Source organism: Nesoenas mayeri (assembly GCF_963082525.1).
Source record: "Nesoenas mayeri genome assembly, chromosome: 1".
NCBI classification, from domain to species: domain Eukaryota; kingdom Metazoa; phylum Chordata; class Aves; order Columbiformes; family Columbidae; genus Nesoenas; species Nesoenas mayeri.
Genome location: NC_137541.1, coordinates 101764287 through 101786930, shown reverse-complemented (window position 1 = coordinate 101786930; position 22644 = coordinate 101764287).

Sequence of the window (22644 nt, the reverse complement as noted above, 5' to 3'; positions counted from 1 at the left end):
AGGCTCCCTATCAGCTGCCATTCCAACTTAACTCCCAACTTACCTTGCTACTTTAGTCTGAATTAGTTGTATTGGTTGAGGCAGCCCAAAACAAGAACGTAGTTTATTTGTGGAATAGAAGTCCTCATTCTGAACCAACTAAGAGTAACTGAATACCAGCAAGACATTCTCAGTTTTATTTTAGTTTCTAAATCTATCTTGGACAATTGTAGCCTTCTGAGACTTTTTCTCTTGCTCTTTTTATTTTTTTCTTCTCTAGGCAGACTACAAAGGAAAATGGAATTTCCCACTAGCCACTTCAAAAGTGTGCTAGTAACAACTTCTATTAACTGCTGTTCTTATCTCACTCCTCTGGAATCAGATATGTTCCTGGGAATTGCTGCGCTGTGTGTAGAGCAGAAGTTCAATCACAGGAACTGGGAAGATGGTAACAGGTGATGCGATACCAGAGTTAGAAATGCAAAAATTTGGGTGGTTAGAATTCAGCATAGTAATATCTATTGGTATGAATGTCACTCAGCTCTCATCTTAAGTCAGAAATCACACAAATAAGAGTTTTTAATGTTGTTTTATAGGATTGCATTCCAGAAGAGCAATTAATATATGAATTCAGCCAGCCTACGGTGGTGCTGCCAAATGGAGGAATTCCCCCCACCCCTGCTTTCATCTGCGTATTCCCATGCCCTTATTTTTCTGCACAGGAGTCATTATGTGACTGCACAAAGATGCAGATCAAGGATCAGATCTGAAATGGCTAAGAGGTTTTTGGTGGGGGGAATGGGTTAAGTCTTTATTCTCAGCTGGATCCGGGTTGATGCAGCTCACTGCACTACCGGATGAATAATGGTTTTGGCACAGAGTGGGGGCTCAATCCTATAGACTGGGTTTAGGAGAAGAATGAGAAACTCTTGGTAGATGGATGACTTTGTATTGGTTAAATTGACTATAAAACAGTACCTGTAGAATATGACTTGAGGGTAGAAGAGGCAAAAACATCCTTCATTTATGGTACATACTTTTAGCTCGTACTTTTCACAGGATTGGTTGAGAAAATGTGGAAAAGAAATGACTGTTTCATCCGCTGTTAGCTGGAGATCCCCCACTGCTGGGTCTGAGGCCAATGCTGATCCAGAGAATATTGCTGCGTAGGGTAGCAACAAATGAAACCTGATGTGAAAGCCTTAGTCTTTCAGGTGAAATCTAAAATCTCTTAATTAACTAGATTCCTCCTCTAGAGAAAAGCAGACTCACAATGTGCAGATGTATAGAAACTTATTACTTTAGATATGTGTCAGTGCTGATGGGATAGGAAAGAGTGATTTACAGTATGGAAGCAAACATTATGTTAATTTCCATTTTGCCCCTTTTTATCTACCATTTATTTTGGAGTTTGGGGAAGGAAAGAAGTTCTGAAAACATCTTCCAGTCACTTCAAAAAACCCAACACACTATCCCACTTGTCATTTACCTAAGAAAAAACACAGTGAAATGTCTGTGCTCTGTGCTGCTTGTAGCCTGGTTAAAACAATCATCCGTAGCTACTTTGGTATGACTGTGTCTCTGGGTCCCACGTAGTAAAAGTAGATGTAGGGCCAAAGACATTAGAAGTTCCTGGAAGACAGGTGGCCAGACAGAGTAGAGAGCTCCTTGTGATTCTATTTGAGAGAAAAGCTGCAGCATGAGCTTTTATAAGGCATCAGAGAAGCTGGTGTCTGCGGGGAGGGTGATCTCTCAATGCCACCACTTGAAGAGAAGCTGCAGTTGAGGCTTGTCCTCAGCTACCTGACATAAAATGCTGGGAAGGCAGCTTTCATTGGTTTCTCATAACTGTTTCTCAATACAAGACCTTTTCTGGTTCTTAAGCATCTTCTTTTGATGAGTACAATAAATGTTACCACAACTTTTACCCGAGATTACTGTGAAAATCTATACAGATCATGAATTGTGGTTTGACATGAGTTCCTTAAATTACCTTAGGTTCTGTAATTGCCTTAAATAATATTTAGATGCAGACTTAGGCTTACATCTGAAAAATAAATGTTACTCTTTTTTTTTCCCCTGGGTGACCTTTTGATATGTTTGTCTAAATGACCCATCCTTTAGCTAAATAGGAATAATGATATTCCCTTTTGCTCTCTGTCCCTTATCTTTCTATGTAAATATATTACCCAGAATAAAGTTACTCCCCAGTTGCAGCGCAGAGCAATGAGCTCCAGCAGGCTGGGTGTTTGTCTCAAGTCTGTTTGCTCACAAATCTAGTGAACTCTGGTATTTTTACCATAATGTGAAGCTGAGACATCAATTAAACTTGGAGACCCCATGCTAAGCCGTGCCAGCACATGCTGAGGCACACCTGGGAAAGCCAGGTTTACCATTCATGCCACTGATACCTGTTCACAAGTACGGGCTATCTGCTTTACTTAAAAAAAGATGATATCCCGCAAAACCTTGTTTCCTTCCTCATCCCTATCTGTGTGTATGTATGTGTTTGTCCTAAGTTATGGGCACTCATGTTTAGTAACGTATTCTTTGGGCCCTCTGGGGATTGTACATATAAATTTTTATATATATATATATATATATGTAATATTCCTCCCACCCCCCCCAGCAATCCAGGCTCTCAGTAATCCTGCGAGCAGGACCTGGCCTGCCAGAAGGTAGGTGGGAGGCTGGGACCACAGTGGTCTCCAGCTAGGGGGCCTTTGCCATTGGGGTGGGTAGCATGTGATGCTCCACTGGCTGGGCACTGCCTGTGGGAGGGCATCTTCAGAGAACGAAAGCAACTATGTCACTTTCAACTTGTCAAGTTTTTAATTCTCTCAATTTTCCATCTAATTTTCTCATTATAATGAACAAACACATTTTGGTAGAAAATTCTGTTGGAAAGGTGGAGCAATTTGGTGTCCAGCATCAAATTTGTTTCCACATGCCTTTTCCTTCCTGAAAAAGTCTTAGCTCACTTTACAACTATGAATTAATGATACTTAAAAGTATCTCAGTTACTAGATCTAAAAAATATTACTAACTCCTCCAACCATCACTTATTGACCAATATTGCCAGAATTGATCCTTTGAAGTTCAATGAGATATTGTTTTTGTCATAAGTATCTCCACATACAGAGACCATGATTTTTTCCCTGAAGAAGGGAAGGAGACATTTCTTCTGCTGCTGATGTGTCAAAAAATATAGAAAATGCTGCCTTTTTTGGGGGATGATTCTGTATCTTGTGGCTCAGTGTGTCCATGTACTGGAAAAGAGAGTGTTTTTCATAGCTATTTTCAACTCTCCTCTCTTGTGGCTGGAATTGCAGCCTGAAGGAAGTTCCTCTGCTCAGTACTGCTAAACTCCTACTAACAACTACAAAAAATTAAGAAATATCCTAATTTACAGGGGGAAAAAACGTGTTGCCATGAGAATAATTTGATGCTATTAAAAAAATATTATTAAGGATACCTTCACATATTAATTACTTAATTTTAGACTACTTATCTTTTCTGGAATATGACAAAAAATATAATTGAAACACATGGTACACAGAATATCAGAAGTCATTGGTATTCTGGTTAGAAGCCAGAGTACAGCATGGAAGAAGTAGGTTTTGTACATGAAGCAAAAAAAAAAAATCTCATTTTTTTTTCCTCTTGGTTATGAAATGTTTATCTCTAGATACAGAATTTTCTTAGGAGTGTATTGTGCAAAATATTGGTGATACTTCAACTCAATTTGTAGTCTACAGGGGCTGGAAAAGATTTCTAATCAGAGAGGAATTTAGTTCCACTCAAAGAGAAACATTGAAAAGGGCTGTTCGAAGTTTTGGTAGCTAGCTGGAATGTTATTCCTTTAGGCATTTCTGTTAATAAAACATATTCCTGTTTCATTCCTTTCATTTCCAGGGTAGCCTGGAACTCTCAGAGATGCTCCTCTATCAAACACTTCTCTAGTCCTTACCATGGATCTGACTCTTCCTGTTGATTATCCAGCTCAGAGCTTTGATACCAAGGTGTAGAGCCCAGTTGTGATCATCTAGAAGCTGTGCCATTTCTTGTGACTTGAAAACCATCAGTGTCACTTGAAACATTTCAGCTGAATTCAGTGGATTTTAAAGCAGATTCTAAAGATCCAGCAAAACATCCACCCCAGAGTTATCTTTTTTGAGATATGTTCATATGGGCTGAATGCTTACTAAAGCATTAGGCAATAGAATAGCACAAATAATCAGCAGGGAACAAGGGCAGATGCACAGGCAATTAGGATCAGTCTTATAAATTTATTAATGTAATTTGCAGATTATACCAATTCGTGAGAAATAGAAATCCTAGTGAGAAAAAAAAAAAAAAAGTTAAAATATAACTGCTTCCCAGAGAAAATGACAAATAATGATGCCCCCAGGAGAAAATATAGAGACAGAAAATGGATCGGTAATTTAACACAAAAAGAAAGTACATATACAAAGAGAGAAAGAGTTTAAGTAGTAGAAGATCAGATGAAGGGAAAGCCCAAGATGGTGGCTTGAAAAGAACTGGAGGTAACGGAGCTCTGGAGGTGACACTGAACAGCAAATGAGACATGACTTTACCTCTTATTTATATATTATGTGGTATGGCAATAAAAGAGATAAGAACTACCTTTAGGCTATCTGAAGATATGATGGAGAAGTGAGAGTCCCTCTCCCTGTGTGACAAGACAGAAACTATTTCATTAAGCTCTGAGCATCTTGTTATCAAAAATATGTTATCAGAATGCAATCAGAAGAGAGAGAAAACCAGCAAAAATAGTGAACAAAGAGAATCGAACATACCAAGCTTGAGTGAATTACAGTTAAATGAGTTTCATAATAATCGGCATTGGAAAGGGTTAAATGCTGACAAGGAATGTGATGAGAAATAATGACTTGAAATTAAAGAAAGAAAAATTACATGTAGTATTATGAATAATTTGAAGTGAACAGACTGAGCAATTGTGGATAAAATAGGGATTTTGGCCAAAGACACCAGGGAAAACCCTCATTTTTACACATTTTTAATGTCCACAGAACAGACGGAGTCAGGCTTTTAATGTCTCACTTAAAAGATGCATGCAGATGGTGTTTTTTCATGCATTTGAAAAATGAATTTCTACATTTTGATTATGTTGTCATTAGCAGTAGCCTTACTTGGTAATTAGGAAGCTGGTTCCTAGCATGTGTGAGAGAGAGATATATTGAGAAAAGAGGATTTTATCTCTTTGTTTCCACGGGGATATAATTAAATGCAACCAACAACATCATCAAAACAGTAGAAGAAATTCAAACAATAACAATGCTAACTGGAAATGGCTTATGGTTCAGTCAAAACCAGCTGATCTTCATCAGAAAACGCCACATTATTTGCCAGTACTCACTCTGGCCAAAAAATAAAAGCAAATTCCACGAGAAAAGGATTTTCCCTGTTGTAAATGCGGAGTCTTTCCTAGGTAAGTAACTTTGAAGTAATATCTATTTGGAGGCAAAGCTATATGCAAGGGAGTATTCCAAGTGAGTTTTCCTTTTTTTCATAGGTGACTTTTTAAAACAGGGGAGAAAACCCCAAATGTCTTGAAACCCGCTGTGTGGCATTTGAGGAGAAAGCAAGAGCAAGAATACTGTGAAAATATTTCCTTTCTGGAAAGCAGCTGGTGCTTCAGGAACGGCGCTTTCAAGCATCTGTGAGGAGCCAGGCCTGTCTCTGCCCACTCTTTCCACCGAAGAACCTTTTCGGTTCTCAGAAAGGAAAAAAGCAAAGAAAAAAACCCGATCTCAAACTGCTAGGCACTCTTGGAAAGTGAGACAATGAGTTTCTCTCCATGACACATTTCTTCCAAACCATGGACTCTGTGTATGTGTTTTTTGTTATTGTCATTCTCAGCTTTAGGACTACACGTGTCTTGTGGTAGGTCAGTGCCTGTATCTGCTACAGCATTTGTTAAATACACGTTATACTGCTAAATGTTTCAAACGTGCCAAAACGTGTCCAGGGCTTTGCCCAGCAAGCTTGATTGAGCCATGGGAGGTCCCAGTTTGGGAGGCTGGAGTGCCACCCTCCTGTTTGTACCTCTGGATCTCTTATTCTTGGTGCATGGAGGATGGGTCTCCAGACAAGATACTGACCATGCCTATGGACACTGCTGCTATACACAAGAAATCATCAAAGCATGCAAATCTCTGTCTTCACTACCTCTTCCTGAATTACTGTGGTCCTTTCTGTATATCCTTATCGCTTTCTAGTTATCTTCCCTTCAATATATGAAAGAGCTGCTGACAAGGATCTCTGTACTTCTTGCCCTAACCTTTTAACCTCTCAATTCACCAAATCCCTTCAGTATTTTTTCAATCTTTTTCATCAAATTCAAAAACCTGTCTTCACATTGTCTAGGCTACCTGTAATATGATCCGTATGTCTCTCTTTTAATTTGCTTGAAAATGTTATTTCTTTCTGACTTTCCATTTTCATTTCATCCTTTCACCCTGCTCCTCCCTGCATTTGCTTTTTCCACTTTTAGTTTCAGATTTTCTTTCTCATCAAAACACATTTTTTTTTTTGTACTGATCAGTGGGACATCATCTCTTCCCCTTAAAGTCTATTCTTTAATTGATCCCTTGTGTAGTTAACTGAGAGTTTTCTAAGCTTCTCCAGTTGCAGCCATTTGTATTGTGGGCTCCTTACTAGTCCCATTCTCTGGAGGAAGAATTGCCTTTTCCTCTATTTCTGGGTTTAATACTGATTTGGCTATGACTTACATAGGGGAGGAGGTCTTTGGCAAGCTTAAGTTCAGCCACAGGGAGAAAAAAGGATCGGGCTCTGCTACGTATAAACAGAACGGTGGAATTTCCCAGCATTTTTCTTGGGCTACTGGTTGGACCAAGAACTAAACATTTGAAGTAAATCTAATAATAATGTCCACTCACCGAGACTGTGTGCATCAGCCAGATGCACATTGGTTCCTCTGTCAAAAAGCTTCAAGTAATTGTGCTGGAGAAGACCTTTGTTTTAGTTTGAACTTTTAACACCATGGGGTTGGGAAGCAGAAGCCATCTTCTACAAAACTGGCTGATTGCTTTTCTTTGCTGAGGTAATCAATGGCATTTTAAAAGTAAACTGCACTGAACATAGGTGTTGCAGCATGAATCTCTTTTTTTCACTTGAGTTGCCACAGCAACAAAAAATTTCCTTTCCCTCACATTAGCTTCCCTAAAATGTACTTCACAAATGGTCTTTGGAAAAAAAAAAAGCCTTATATCACGCTGACAAATTGTGCTGTTTGCTCTCTTAGCATTTGGTCTTCTGTGGAGTTAGGATTATTAGAGCAAAGCTGCCCAATGCGCTGAGAACGCAGCTTTTACAAATTCAACCTTAAGTAAAGGGATGGAAATGAAAAGCTGAAGCTGAATTAGTTACTGCCTGCAGACAGGCTGCGAACCCAGCAAAACTTCTGAATAGTCTGGCAGCATGCCATAGGGTTTGGCATGACTGTGGATTAGACATTCTGCCTCTTCCCAGCATCCAGAAGACCAGCAATGGCCTATTGGATATATTATTGGGAGATACGCAGTGGCTTTAGGAAGGGTTTCTTTCATGCTTTTCTATTGCACCTTTGCAGGAGTGGTAGCAGTTCCAACAAGCTTTGAATTAAGTTTTAAGTGTATATACATTATCCTATGAGAAAAAAAAAAAAAATTAAATATCCGTGTGAAAACGTATTTGTCTTGGTCATCCTTTGCTGAAGGACTTATTAGGCTTAGAGTGACTGTTAAAATAATTTTCATTTGTAAGTTTTCAGAGTAGATTTATAAGAGAAATAGTCCCAAGTTGTTGAAAAAAAAATAAAATCCATGTCTGTCAATAGCGTCACATTTACCAACACGCTCTTTCCAGTGCCTCTTGTCATGGAGTGCATCTCGAGAGGTGACAATAATTCTGTGCCTTGCTAACTGGTGTTGCAGCTGTTGCAGTGATGGCTGCGCTCTTGCTGCTCAAGGGTTTCACCGCAGTCACATGTGCTTGTGTACCTCGACAGGGCAATGATTTTTAAGTATTTAAATGGACTATTCTGACTGTTGGGCCTCAGCAAAGTTTTCTGCACACTCCTTTTTTTGAGAAACTGTTTTGGTAAGGACCCCATTCACTTTTTATGAGATTGCGTGGGAATGTGTGTGAAGATGCGGAAAGGCGAGTGGGCAAGGGAAGGGTTTGTGACAGTAACCATCTTCATGGGTGAGAAGCTTGTGACAACTTGTGGTCTTGTCTGGTTTTGAACCACAGAAGTTGTAAACGAAGACTAACTTAGCCTTGAAAAGGTAGGTCCGCTGGCTTGCAGCAAAAGCAAAAAACACAAACCAAACCTTATCACCTATATAGGAAACCTGGTGAATAAAATTGACTTTCCCCACTACCACTGTCATTTCTGCTTATGTTCTTACCATGCTGTACATGAATATTTCTAGCAGTAGTAAGGACAAGGGAGGAAAGGCTGGTTTTATTCCCTCTGGTGATAAATAGAACACTTAATAGATGACAAATTAGAGAATATAGAATCTCTAGAGACCTAATCAAATGTGAATACAGTCAGCCCCCAGTGAGCATGGGATAAAATGCCAGCTGGTATGTGGCCTTTCTGTTCCAGCTGGTGTTTTATCCTTTGTAACGGATTGTGATTGGTTTTAATGCAGCTAATACTTGCATTTAAATAAATAAAAAAACCCTCCCAGCAATGCCAAACCAGAGGTTTTAGTGTGTGATAAATGCTGTTCCTTGTGGAAAAGTACTATGATGTTGAGTAGAAGTAGAGGAGCATTTAGCTATCCTAAAGAACTGAAAAGAGAATTACAGCAGTGGTCTTGCATCTGAATTTCTGTGGCAACTTTGCATCTGGGCCATAACAAGAAAATTTTGTTGGAATTCAGCATGAAAGCAAGATTCTATACTTGGGATAGAAAAATTCTATTAAGCAACTATTTTCTTCTTTTCTCGAGGGAAATAAATTTCAAGAGACTTATAATTTTCATATAGTCTTACTATGTCATTTGGTCTAAGATAAATTAGAGAAAAATTCTCTAAGTTAGAGAAAAATTGGTGTAATGTTGGATCATATGTCTGTGTGGTAAAAAATTCCTAAGTGCATGCACACACTTGCGAATCTGCATGCTCAATCTTCGGGAATAACACTGACCTAACGTTGCTTTTCTCTTGGGATTTTATTGTAATTTATGAAAATGAATGATGTTACATGTGTAACAGCTGTAAAGGAATAAAAACTATCATTTATTGTGAAAGCAGATAAACAGTCCTGTAGCAATAAAAGCTGGTGTTGTGCCAGTTTCAAGCACAATAGAAATGAAGAAAGCTTTTTAAAATCTGTTTGAAAAAGCTGGTGTCAGCCCCTAGCGAGACATTTTCCTAGTTCCTTTCATCACTGATTGACTTATAGTTAGCTTCTCTAAGAAACGTTAGATTTTCGATGAAATCTTTCCAGCTTTTCTTTTTTAGACCATAGTAAATTATTTCAGAACAGCTTCTTTACATGTAACTCTACGGTTATCTGCTCTGTTCTAAAAACATTGTAAAACTGAGGTACTCATTTTGCATTCCCTGAAACCATCTCTAAGCTACACAGAACCTCACAGAAGTTAATAGGTTTGACCTAGAATTTCAGGAGCCACAAGTGGAAAATGAATATCATTAGAAAGTATTGAAAAATACATATCTCATTTCAGAAAGATGAAAACATTTTTATTGTTTTGGAGCTGGCTAGAAAGGGAAATAACCATGAAAGTATTCTAGTGATTTTTGGAACCTTTTTCCTTCTTCTATGCTTCAAACTTTTATTTTTTCAATACAAAACAAATTCCAAATACACTTGCAAAAACATTTTACATATGACTATTAATTTAAATAGATCCCTTACTGACAAACCTCCTTCTTCCATCTGAAGATGGGCTCCCTTATTTCTTACTTCTTAAATGCTAATAATGTGATTTGCAATACTCACCACAAATGGGATGCAAGGGGAAATCCTGGCCCTTTTTGAATCAATATCAGAAAATCCCACTGATATATCTAGGTGGCATAAAGAGAAAAGCTAATATAAACATTAATTAGTTATTTTTCACAAGCTGCATTGGGGGTCATTGGATCCAATTCTTCTGGCCAACACCACAAAAGACACTCTTCTCACAGGTGCCATCTTCAAGGAGGTGATTAATAAAGATTAATAAATTGAACTCAAAGAGAGAGTGCTAGATAAAACACTAATGCTGCTACTAAATGATGGTCTCAAAATACCAATATTTTTTAACATTCTAGGAAGTAATTTCTGACATTCCTTCAGGTGTGATGTCCGTAGGGCAAATACATTAACTTCTGATAGTGCAGCATGTGGGACTTCGCAGGCATTTCAAGTATGCAGCTTGACATTCTAAAGTGACTCTTGGCAGAACCTTGGAGGGGAAGTTAAAAAAGACGTGCTTTAGGTTGTCTAAGTAGTCCATAGCTTATTACAATATTCTTTAAAACCATATAAAAGCAAAGCAATGTTATCGTACTGGACATAGTTTCTTGTTGTCTGATGCCATCTTAAAATTTATCAGGGGAAAAAGGAGGCTGAGTGAGATGGCGAGACAGAGACAGAGCACCATGTGTTTTTACAACAGGGCATACATTATACATGAGTAAAATAGCAGCCGCTCAGCTGCAATCATGGTAGGCATGACTGCTTCTCTTATAAACTCCTATTTCATTTATTCATTTCGTCTTTCATTCCTAGACCCTGAGCCTCCATGCATTTCTCTACAAGTATAACTATGCACCTGAATAGTTAGGTGACTTCAGTAGGGATTACTCACATGAAGAAATTTAAGCATGAGAACTGGAGTGTTTACAGGACTGAGGCCAAAATCTGCAGATAGCCGAGCTGGGAAAATTGGCAATAGTATAGTAATGTAAACATTCAAATGCAGAAACAGAAATGCAGACTATAGCATTCATTTCTATATCCTTTTGGCAATTCCTGACTTCCTTTGCCTTTTTCATGCTGCAAACTGAATGCTAGATGAAAGTTTTGGTCTTGATTCATGGACAGAGGAATACTTCCATTGCTTGCAATGACAATTTGATGAGTTCTGGTCTCTAGCTAAATTGTGTATTGATTGAAAAATACTTTTTCTATGGAAGTAAATTTGGTTAGTACATTTATTAGAAGTCTGAAGGGTAGCTTGTTGTTTTGAGTTCCTTTTCTCACCACCAATTGAAAAATACATTGAAAAGCATACAGGAAGCCTGGCAAATCACAGTGAACAGCTCACCTGACAAACAGCTCATCATAGACTGGATGCTATGGGCCACTGTGTTCACTTTCCCTTCCCCATGTTAATTCACATTAATAAGTAATAATAATAATAATGTTAATCCTAGCTTAGCAAGATTGTACTTACCCTAAGTTATAGGGTAACTGTTCATTAAAAGAAATGTACATTTATTTTTATTTATTTATTTATTTATTTATTTTAACTCCTGAAACTTCCAGTGCTGTTAAGCAAACTACAGATGCTCAGGGAGCAGCATTTGGAGAGCTGGAATTTGCTTCATTGTACTACGGTTATTTTTCTGCCTTTGTTGGAAGAGTGGGAACCTTTGAAAGCGCTGGAGTTTTACATTGTTTCAGTCACATTAATTGCTGGAACATGCGTTTGGTTTCAGATCAATTGCTTTAAGGACTAAATGTCACAGGAAAATTGATATACATGACAATTTATTTCCTTAAACATCTGTAAAATACTACACACTTTGCAGATTGAGATGTAACATTTGGCTCACATTAGGACTGGAAAGCCAAGGTGTAACAAGCATTGGTTCAGTTGTTCAATAATAATTTTTTCCATGCAATGAATCCTCCCTGTCTTTCATTAACTGCCAATCAGGCCCTCCAGCTGCCGTGTGCCAAAATATATTCTTGGTTATTAACATCAAAGCTACTGTTAATACTCAAACTGAGACATGCAGGAAAATACCCTGTCCCAGAAAAATACATTTTTGCTTCTTCATGCTGGAAAAACTATCTGAGAAAGTGCACTCATGTTTCAAAGGTATGTGAAGTACTATGGGAATGACCAGACTAAAGCTCAATAACCATAAGGCTGCTATGCATTGTGTAGAGCAATATGAAGTGCTTGTACTCATCCTATAGAAACAGCTGAGAGTTTGGCACATTATGTATATCTCTGAATCTGTTCAGTACTCCAACAGAGGTGCTTATTGAACATAATTTGGTAGGACTTAGTGCTAAAGAAAAGTTTATTATCTATTTGTTTTTCAATAAGATTCAAGTAGTTTTAACTTTCGCAAACTGCTTCCCTTTTGGTGAAGGAAGAGGATTCTGGATTCAAAGAACAAGCAGCAGATCATGTAAGAAGACATGTTTATCATCTCCTCTGTCTCGTGTTTGCTGCTGACATTTCTCTCTCCCCTGTATCAAACATATACGTTAGCATCAGTCTGTAGGAAGCTAGACATGGAGCAGTGGTCTGGAGGTCCTGAGATGTTTGACCTGCAGCATCCCTTGGAAGGGAACGCCAGAAGCATAAAGAGATGGGACTGCAGAGATGTGTGGGTACTTTCTGGTATCTGTGCTGTGCTGAAGTGCCTACATTTCCCACTCTTTGACCTGCCATGTAAAAAGGCTGTGCAAGGCTGCTGAAGCTAGGACAGTGCTTCTGCTGTCTGAAAGTCTGGAAGACTGTAGACTAAACCCTATGGAAGAGCCCAGATTTGCAGTGCAGCAAAGGAAACCTCACTGTAAATAAAGCTTGGGGCAACCATGTAAGGTGAAAGTAAGGTTGAGCTAACCTTTTCTTCTGGTCAGTTCTGTTTCTCCGAAGTATAATAATTAAAATTGGCATTCCTGTGACTCTGTGGGAGACAACACTGATAAATGTATTGGAGCACAAAGTTCTGTTTTATCATTGTATTGCATTAACCAACTCCATTTTTTGAAACACAGAAAGAGGGATGCAGTTACCTTGGGTGTCAAAAATAAGTTAGTGGTGATATTTGTAGATGTTTTTGTTAAGAATGTATCTGACAGTTCTGTTATCTGTTGTGAATACTGAATTATGAAGAGGAGGAGCAGAGAGGGAGAAACTTACATTTGGGTGTCCCTTATAAATCTTAAACATGGTCCTCTTCATGCTGATTTTCCTGTTTCACAAACTGCCTCATTCATCAGAGCTCTGTGGTGACAGTAGGAAGGGAAAATCATTTAACAAACACAAGAGAGTTCAGAATCAATGACAGTACAGAAGAAGAAAATGATTGCTGACTGCTTTTATGCCTGAAGTTTCTAGTTTCCTTTGACTTAGGGAAATGTGGGTCCAAATCCCATGATTTGAATGTTGCACGCTGTTTCATGGAGCTTCTGCACGCCCTCTGCTTTGTTTGTCTGCTTTGAAAAATGGGAAAGATGGGGACACACCACATTTTTGAAAGGCTTGGAAAGTTTTAAAATCTGCCTTCACAGGCTTTCTGTATATGAGCTGTTTCTACAACGTGGTTCTCTGGGGAGTGCAGAGCATAAATAGCACTGCTCTGAGCATCAGTAGTCATTTTAAATGCCAAGACCAAAGTTCAGCTTCTCAAGGTCTTCACTGAGCAGCTGATTGCATCATTAAAATGCTCAGTGGGAAGCAGGGACCTGTATTTCCTTCCACACCATAGATGTAACTGATTGAGAACACAGCTATGCCAAGATTGGCAAAATGTTTTTAATTTGGAATATAAGTTTTAGGAGGTAAATGAGAAAATTTTTCAAAATTACTGGTTTCTGAAATGTGAAACTTCAGTAGAGGTAAGGGATGGGATTCATGCTTCTAGGTATTAAATATCTGCAATATAGATGTCATCATCTGAGTTAATCTCTCCTATATCTCTTTCAAGTCAGCTGAGAGAAAGAGGCTTTCTTAGGGCTCAACATCTATGTTAGCATGAGGTGGGTCAAACTGTTGAAGTATCTGCTTCTCTTCATCGGTCATTGAAAGAGCTTAGGTTAACCTGTTCAGTCAATGCTATTGATATATTTTTTTTGCCAAATGAATACCGTCTGAGGTATTAATATTAAAAGTAGCTTTACATTTCAAAAGCAAAAAGTGATAAAATCATGATAAAGAACTGACTTATCAAACAAGACTAAATTCTATTCAGCAAGCATGAACAAGCAATATAGACACTTTTAAGCAGGAGCAAATATTGCAAGCAAGGATAAATCAAGCAGTTTTAAAAATTTTAAATGGATTAACTAAGGAGAAAAGGTGGAGCTGGTTCTGAATGAAATAGTTAAGTATTTTTAAAAATGAAAAGTAATTCTTTCTAAGAAGTTCAAAATTACGGGTATTGTTGGCATGATTCAGGAAGAAAAAGGTTTGTGTTCCATGGCAACGTAAGTTTAATTTTAAAAAAGCACTTCCTAGATGAACTCGCAAAGGTGAAACACTAAATCCACACTCAAGGTGTGAGCCACTTCCCAGGAGTGGAAAAACCTCACATATTTTTTAGCTACAAGTAGAAAAATTGGAGATTTTAAAACAAAAAGCAGTAAGAAAATCTCAAAGAAATCTTCATAGAGCCTAGTTTAGCTTCACTGAACAAGTCATAGCAGAAGAGGTGACTCACTTGCTCATTTTTCCTTTATATCTCTTTTTTTTTTCGTGACTTGCCATGTCTCACAGGTTATTGGGCTGTCTATAGCCATGAGTGTCGTTCACAAGGGCAGCAGCTGTACAGCAGGGCCTGAGACAGACCTTGGGGTTGAGAGGCTGCTGGGATGATGGGTGCTCAGGGACATCCATCTGAGCAAATCACCGCTGGGTATAGCATGGCACCAGATAAATCTTGTCATGTTTTGACACTTACTCAGGAGGAGAATACGTAGGTGTCCCTAAATCACCACTTGTGGTGGAATTCACACACGTTCAGCAGATGATGGAGAGGGAAGCAGCCATTGCCTTGATACATATTAAGGCTGCTTTCTGGAGCTCTTTGTGTCAGGGACTTGCTTGTTATGCTCCTGTCTTCAGAATTTATGGAGGGCTGCAATTATAAGATTATCGAGCACTTCACAGCCTTTGGTTGTCATAAAACCTGTCTAGCCGGTGACAAATGGAGGAATGGTGGGATAAGTGTCTTGCCCATGATCACAGCAGGTTGTGGTGAGCAAAGTAATTGAGCCCACCTGTCCTGAGCAGCAGGCACCATTGTAGCCTTGCCCCTGGAACCCAACCTCTCATCCTGTAAGAGCTTTCATAATAAAATATAGAATAATATGGACAATAATACATGTTTGGAGTTGTACTATTATTGAAAAAATAATGAATGTGGTGATAAGTGAAGACTGTCATTTCTCTCTCAGCAAGGAAAGGGACTGTCTTAAAATGCAGCATTCTTGTGTGCAGCCACGTGTGTGTGCAGGTCCTGTGCAAAAGGGGAAAAGATTTTCTCAGTCAGTCCACTTTGCCATTCTGCTCTGTGGGAAATACAAAGGCTCACTCATGTGTCTGTTCAGTTGTGTGCCATCTTTGGGGATGAATAAAACCAAGGGTATCCCAGGGGCATCTTATAATGAATAATTATAATAAATTAATACCAGGAAATCAATGGATATGCAGGCAGATGAACACAATATAATTCACAGTCTAGCATCTGAAATGAATATCACATATACTATTCAGTAAATAGTTATGGAAAATATAGATTTTTGAAGTGTTGCTTGTCTTGGGGACCAGTTGTGAACAGGAAAAAATGGTTAGATTTGTCAGGCATGCTGAACATGACTCCACCATTCATCTACCTCCAGATGTAAAGTGTCCTAGAAAATGTAATGGAAATCTGAAGTTTTGGTTTAATTTAAGGAGTTACAAACTGGAGTGTTTGGGAAATCAATGGTGAAGTTGCAAAGGAACAGTGTCAGCTTATAGATTAATTATCTGGCTTGAATGTGTGCATTACTTATCCTTTATTAAGAGGCTGGCTCAAAAGTGAATCCACACCGTAAAGGCTGGACTTCATTCAGATTAACACCAATCTCAAACAATATAGAATATATTTTCCCCAATATATAGCAAGGCGAAAGGGTAAGAGAAAGCTTCATTTTATGTAATGAGAATATGCGTCTATGTTTAACAGACCACTCATTATGTTGACAGTCTAGGTGAAGGTGAGCAATCTTAATAAATGGGGTTAGCATAGAACTTAAGGGCCAAATTCTGCATCTGTTTAGGCTATTTCATATTCATAAAATTCATTAGAAATGCATCAGGGTAACTGAAAGAAGATGTGTCCTTAGGTATTTAAAATAAGTCTACTCATTGAGAACTGAAGATAATTATTTTTCCTTAATTCCTGAGGCAATAAAGTTTTCTATTATAAAAGCCAGCCTTAATTCGTAGCATGTGCTGCTGAACTTTAACCTACTGGATAGTGTATGTTAGATCAGGGGTGTCAAACTAATTTTCAGTGGGGGCCACATCAGCCTGGCGGTTGCCTTCAAAGGGCCAAATGTAATTTTAGAACTGTGTAAATGTAACTACTCCTACATTTCTACAATTAGAAAATGAGTTTGATACCCCTGTGTTACATATTTCAAGTACTTAAAAATCTATGTATTTAAAGTTAGGATTTTTCATAACCAACATTTGACATGGCATCCTTATCAGAAATTAATGTTTATGGCTGAGCTAGCACCTGACTCAGAAGTTTTATAGTTAGTGTAGGTTGCTGCTACTGTGGGAAGTACAACGCATGGAAGGAATTCCACACGAGAGGTAACTATGATCACCTGAAAGAAAACAAAAAAAAAAAAGACTAAAACACAGAGTAGGTTCATCTCAAAGTGTCAGAAAGATCCTGCAATGCATCCTTAAGAAATGCAGAAATGCAGCCCAGATGCTTCTGACCTGTTTGCTTCACCACCCCTGGTCAGAAGATTAAAAGTGTAGGTATATACACATACACACATACTGATTTATACGCATATGCACACACATGAAAACACAATCACACACGCACACAGAATTTTGAACATTGCTTGAATGTCACAATTAATTTTACTGCAAATGAGTAAAGGCTGTGGGCAGGATGCTTTACAGCGTAATAAATACAACCCAGTGGAAGGAAAGCCGCGGTGTCTATAGGGAATGTTGGCCTTCCTGGTCCTGGGCTGTGTTAGGTCTGGCGAAAAGCCTGGCATAAAGTTCCAGGTGAGACACTGCAGCGGCTGCAGCTGCCACCTGGACAACAGCCCCAACTGGAGCATCATGGTACCAATTCCTGGCCTGTGGCGAATGCACATTTTTTTTTGAGCCTACACACTTTATATTTACCCTGGGGCGGTTTGGGAACAGCCTAACAGCCATCTCAATGCTACCTGCTATAGGGAACTCCCACAGACATTTATGTTCCTTGGCACTTTTCCTGCATCTTTGCCCTTTTGTGGGACATATAGAAAAGAACTTGCGCTGCATGACAGCCCTGTAAACTTAAGACAACTGCCCCAACCTGAAGCCATTCAGGTTAGTAGGAGTCAGTCCTTAGCTTTCACAGAAGTTGGCAATTTGTGAAATTTGTGTTACATCTGGTCACCTCAAAGGTACAAGCTGGTTGTGCAACACTCCGAGAGATATGCTTGCATATCCCTAAACCCCATGTCTAGCACAGGAGAAGTCCCAAAAATGTTCCTTAAAAAAAAAAAAAAAAAAAGGAAAAATGATCTGTAGTAAAATATAGTAAAATGCTGTAAAACACTGTGTGTTGTTGTATTAGCAGTGGTGAATATGTTTCTTTGGTCGTTGTGTTCTGTTAGGGTTTTCTTTTGTGTGTATATGCTTCATAGCAAGCTATAACTACAGTGAGAATAACAGAATTATCACGGGAATTGCCTTCCGTTTTTGAACAGCTAGAAACTCTGCCAATATATGATATGGCCCAAAACTGGCTAGACTAGAAAAAACAATCCCATCTAACCCAGCTTCCAGGAGAAAATCGTTAGTCGTGTTAAGCTTATGAAGAATGCTTCAGCAACTTCTTCAACAAATCCTGAAGTCTTACATGGTGAGCAGCTAGTGAGTATAGCAAGTAAAATAACAAAATAGTGTCACTTCTCTATACAATGACACCTATTCAGGCTGCAAGATTAATGTGATGCAGTTTCTAATGCTGTCTACCAAAATGCCCCAAAAATGTAAATATGAAACTTTTCTCCATAGGGTCCTGAAATGAGTGAATAAATTGTTGTACAAGCATAAAGCATAGGCTGATACTGGTCTGTTTAGCTAGGGGCTTCCCTTTTCATTTTTTTTTTTTTCTTTTAATTTGAACTGAAAAGGAGAAATGAAGACAATAATAAAAAAGAGCTTTTCAGAGTAATGGTGTCCTTTTCTTTGGGAATCATACCTTAGATTAATGCAAAGATTAGATAGTATTTGATTAATCACCTGAAAATGGTCTTTGCAGTCATAGGAGGAGGGATAAATAGTGGCATAAAATTAAGAATAGCAAGTTTTAAAAAGTATAGTAGTCAAAGGTATTAATTGGCTTTGTGTGATCACTTTTTACAGCTCTTTTCAGCAGTGTATCTGCCAAAAGTGCACACTAGCAACGAAGTGTTCAATACTACTTGAACACCCTGCCATCTGATACAAAATCATTACAAATTAATGGAGAAGCTGGACAAAAACTCTGAAGAGAATACTGTCAGTTGTATTATTTTGTAATTATACAGATTTATGGAGGGAGCTCCAAGGACTTGCCAACAATAACTAACTCTCCTTCTACCTCTGCAGCATTAGTACACATATTAGCCCTATTCGTCTATGTAAAAACAGACAAAGGGAGTAAATAACCTTATCTGTCACTTTTTGTAGGCTGAGAAGAAAGCAAAAAGATAGTGATGGTTTATAATTTTTCTTTTTTTAATTGTGTTTTCTTTCCTCCAACACTCAAGGATTTAATTTTGTTGAGGTCAAAGTGCTTTAACAAAGATGAACCAACCCCACTAATGGGAGGACCATCCCGCTCCACAGCTGAAGACAGCAGGGGCACTCTAACAACATACAGTTATTCTCTGCTTTACAGTTCCGAATGGCACCATTCCCTCTAATCTTATGCTCTGCACTTGTTATGATTCCCTAATATAACTTATACTCGCAGGAACCCTTAATAATTTGCCCAAGGTCAATCAACAAGTCAATTGAAAGGGTGGAAAAATCGGTGCTTTTGATTTCTTCTCTCCTTCTTTCACCAACTATTGGACTATCATAAAATACAGACCTTTTCAGGCTTTTTGCAGGAAAAGGGGAACATGACAGCTTCCTTGTCAAACATCACAAACTGCTTTAAAGAATTGGTTTCTCTAGCAACAGGAAGAGGAGGAAAAAAAAGAAAGCCATCATAAGTTTTTTTCCCACCTACTCATTTTTTAATGTGGTAAAGCAGATGGCTTGGATAATGCAGGTACTACAGATTCTAATTTATTGACTGTAGACAGAAATATAAATACAGAAGCGTATGCACTCTGCTGTAGTCAGTAACACAGTAAGACTTAATGACTTCAGAGTTCATACTTCTTTTAAGTTCTATGCATCTGTATCGACAAACGTCTTTATTTATTGCTGAGGAAACATTGGTGGCAGAGCTCATGGTGTGTGGAAACCAAACACTAGCCAGCTAAATACTTCCCATATCCTCTGCCTTCCCTGGCAGCAGAGCTGGCTCCATGAAGTCCCAATTTCCATCTCTGACAGTCATACAGTTTATTGACCTGGCCAAATACTTTCTGTTAAGGTGTTGTAAATCGGTCAGTACCGCAGACATATAATGTCGGAGGACTCAACCTTGTGCCTTTGCCAAGAAAGTTTAATATGGCTTAGTGATCTCTGCTTAGTGATGATAGGAAGGAGATAATTCTTTCTATGGCTGTACTTGGCCCATGGCTAAAGCGGAGAAGTACTCCCTACATTTCTTCTGCTGTCAGAACTTTGAGTGCTATGTGGACAGAAAACAAAACTGTTCTCTTTAAGAAAATGCTGAGGACTACATGTCCCTTCTCTGCTGAAACTGCTGATACTGGTAGAGTATAGATGATAGTCTTACCTGCTCTACAGTAAGTCAGTGCTTCCAAATTGTAGGAGTAGCCTCAGCATCATGTGCTTGGTTTTGACTCGGCGCACTTGGGACTTTGGAGAGCATGTGCAGAAGTTAAATCAAAGCAGTGATGGTATCAGGATCTCAGTTGTTTTCAGGGTTCAGTTTCCATCATTTATGGTTCATGTATTTGCAAGCAAATAATGCCAACACCATCATCAGGCAATCTTTTTATAGTGGCAATGCCAACAGTCTCTTTGCAGCAGACCTACTGGGAGACACAGTAATGGAGAAGAAGAGGACATAACAGAGTGTTAAGCCATTTTTCTGGCTCAGTTTCAGTCAGGGTAGGACAGTTTCCAGGCTTTCCAGACTTCAACTTGGTTACTATGAGAGGACTGTTGGACTCTATGATCTTGAGCATGTCTTGCAACCAAAGAGAGGCTGAGGGAGCTGGGGTTGTTTAGTCTGGAGAAGAGGAGGCTCAGAGGTGACCTCATCACTCTCTATAACTATCTGAAGGGAAGTTATAGCCAGGTGAGGATTGGTCTCTTCTCCCAGGCAGTCAGCAATAGGACAAGGGGGCATGGGCTTAAACTCTGCCAGGTGAAATTTATGCTGGATATTAGAAAGAAATTCTTTACAGAGAGAGTGGTCAGGCATTGGAACGGCCTGCCCAGGGAGGTGGTGGACTTGCCGTCCCTGGAGGTTTTTAAATTGAGATTGGACATGGCACTTAGTGCCATGATCTAGTAAACAGATTAGAGTTAGACCAAGGGTTGGACTCGATGATCTCTGAGGTCTTTTCCAACCCAGTCGATTCTGTGATTCTGTGATTCTGTGAAAATGATTCTACGATTCTAAGACTGCGCTACAGAGACTGGGTGCTGGTGACAGTGGGCACATTCTTAGGAAGCTGTGTGAATCTCCCACAGATCTGCTGTGTCAGCATTTCAGCATCTTGCATGCCAGGCAGAAGTGTGTGGACATTGCCTCCTGCAAGTCATCAGCCAGCAGCTATTTTAGTGTGAATAGATGGGTTATTTGGGCCATTGAGTCAGATGTCTATTTTTAATCCTTGATGTCCCTCAGAAGGCTGTGGAAGACTCTGCATGTGTGGAGCTTTCCCTCTTTCCCTTGACCAGGCCGTGCAGTCCATTTCTCATTGGCTCTTCCCAGAAAAGACTACTCAATTTATGAACAGAAACAGATATTTTCTGTTTTGTTCCTGTGTCGAGTTCACCACTCTGGTAAATTTGCCAGCTTCGATGATGGTCAATACCATAGGAACTTGCAGTCTTTTCCTGTCTAATAAAAAATACTCATTTTGTTCCAGAGTGACTGTAAGAACAGCAAGGGAGCTAAAAGATCACAGGATTTAAGAAAGAAAAATAAAAAGAAAGATGTATTCCCCTGACTGATGAAGACTTTCACTGAACAATTGGATTAAAAAGAATGAACTCTAACTAAGGTCAGAACAGCTGCAGAGCAACTGCAGTGGGTGCTTTGGGGAGACTGAAGGGCAGATGGTGAAGTTCTGCAAGAAGGGCAGAGGTTGCTGAGCAGCGTCTGCCTTGGATCTCAACTGCACAGTGTGCACGGCACACCATCTGCCACAGAAATGGAGAGGGCCTCCCAGTGGACTGGAAAATGACTCTTACAGGGTCCTGAGAACAGCCAGTGATGGGCGAGGTATTTGCTAAATGCTTGCCAATGTGACTTCAGGGAAGCTGTAAACCCTCAGGAGCCAGGCTAGAGTGTATGAGAGAGGTGTAGGTGAACTCAGGAGAGGACAGCAGAAGGTTGCCTTTCATTTCTAGAAGCACATTTGCTCCAGAATGGCTGCTAGATAAGAGATATTTTCTGGTGAGATGACGGCATAATCTTAAAATGTTCACTGTGACATTATGTGCATGGTTTATTTTATGTTATGTGTAGTTTTCATGCATTTTTTAACAGAAAATATAAAAAATAATTTAATGAAATATTTCATGTGATCATTTAAACATGCAATGTGTCTCCTCATGGGGTACATTTTACTTTTTAGTCTTAATATAACTTTTCCTGATGAATTTTAGGAACAGAGGCAAGGTTTCAACTAGTATTGTTTCTTACTAAAAATATTAAAGCTTTAAAAGTCTTGCAGTCTTTTTTTTTGAAGTTCTGAAGTCTTTCACTTTGTCAAGATTCTCTAGGGAAACTTTTAGAAAATACATTTTCACTGGGTAAAGCTGATATTTTTAGCAAAAGTTCAAGCTCAGTGGTGTCGTGAACTGCTTTTATTCTTGCCCTTTAGAGTGTTTTATTAAAAATACATGTAATTTTCTGCCTTAAAGCTTGCAACTCTGTGATTTGAAAAAATTTAAGTCTAATTATACTTTAGAAAGCTCTATAGTTATAATATGTGGACAGCTTACCAGCTGGCACAAGAATGCCCAAAGAGGGGCTGAGAAACCATTTTTGATTTCCAATGGAAGGAGCTAGAGACACAGCAGCACAAACAAAGTT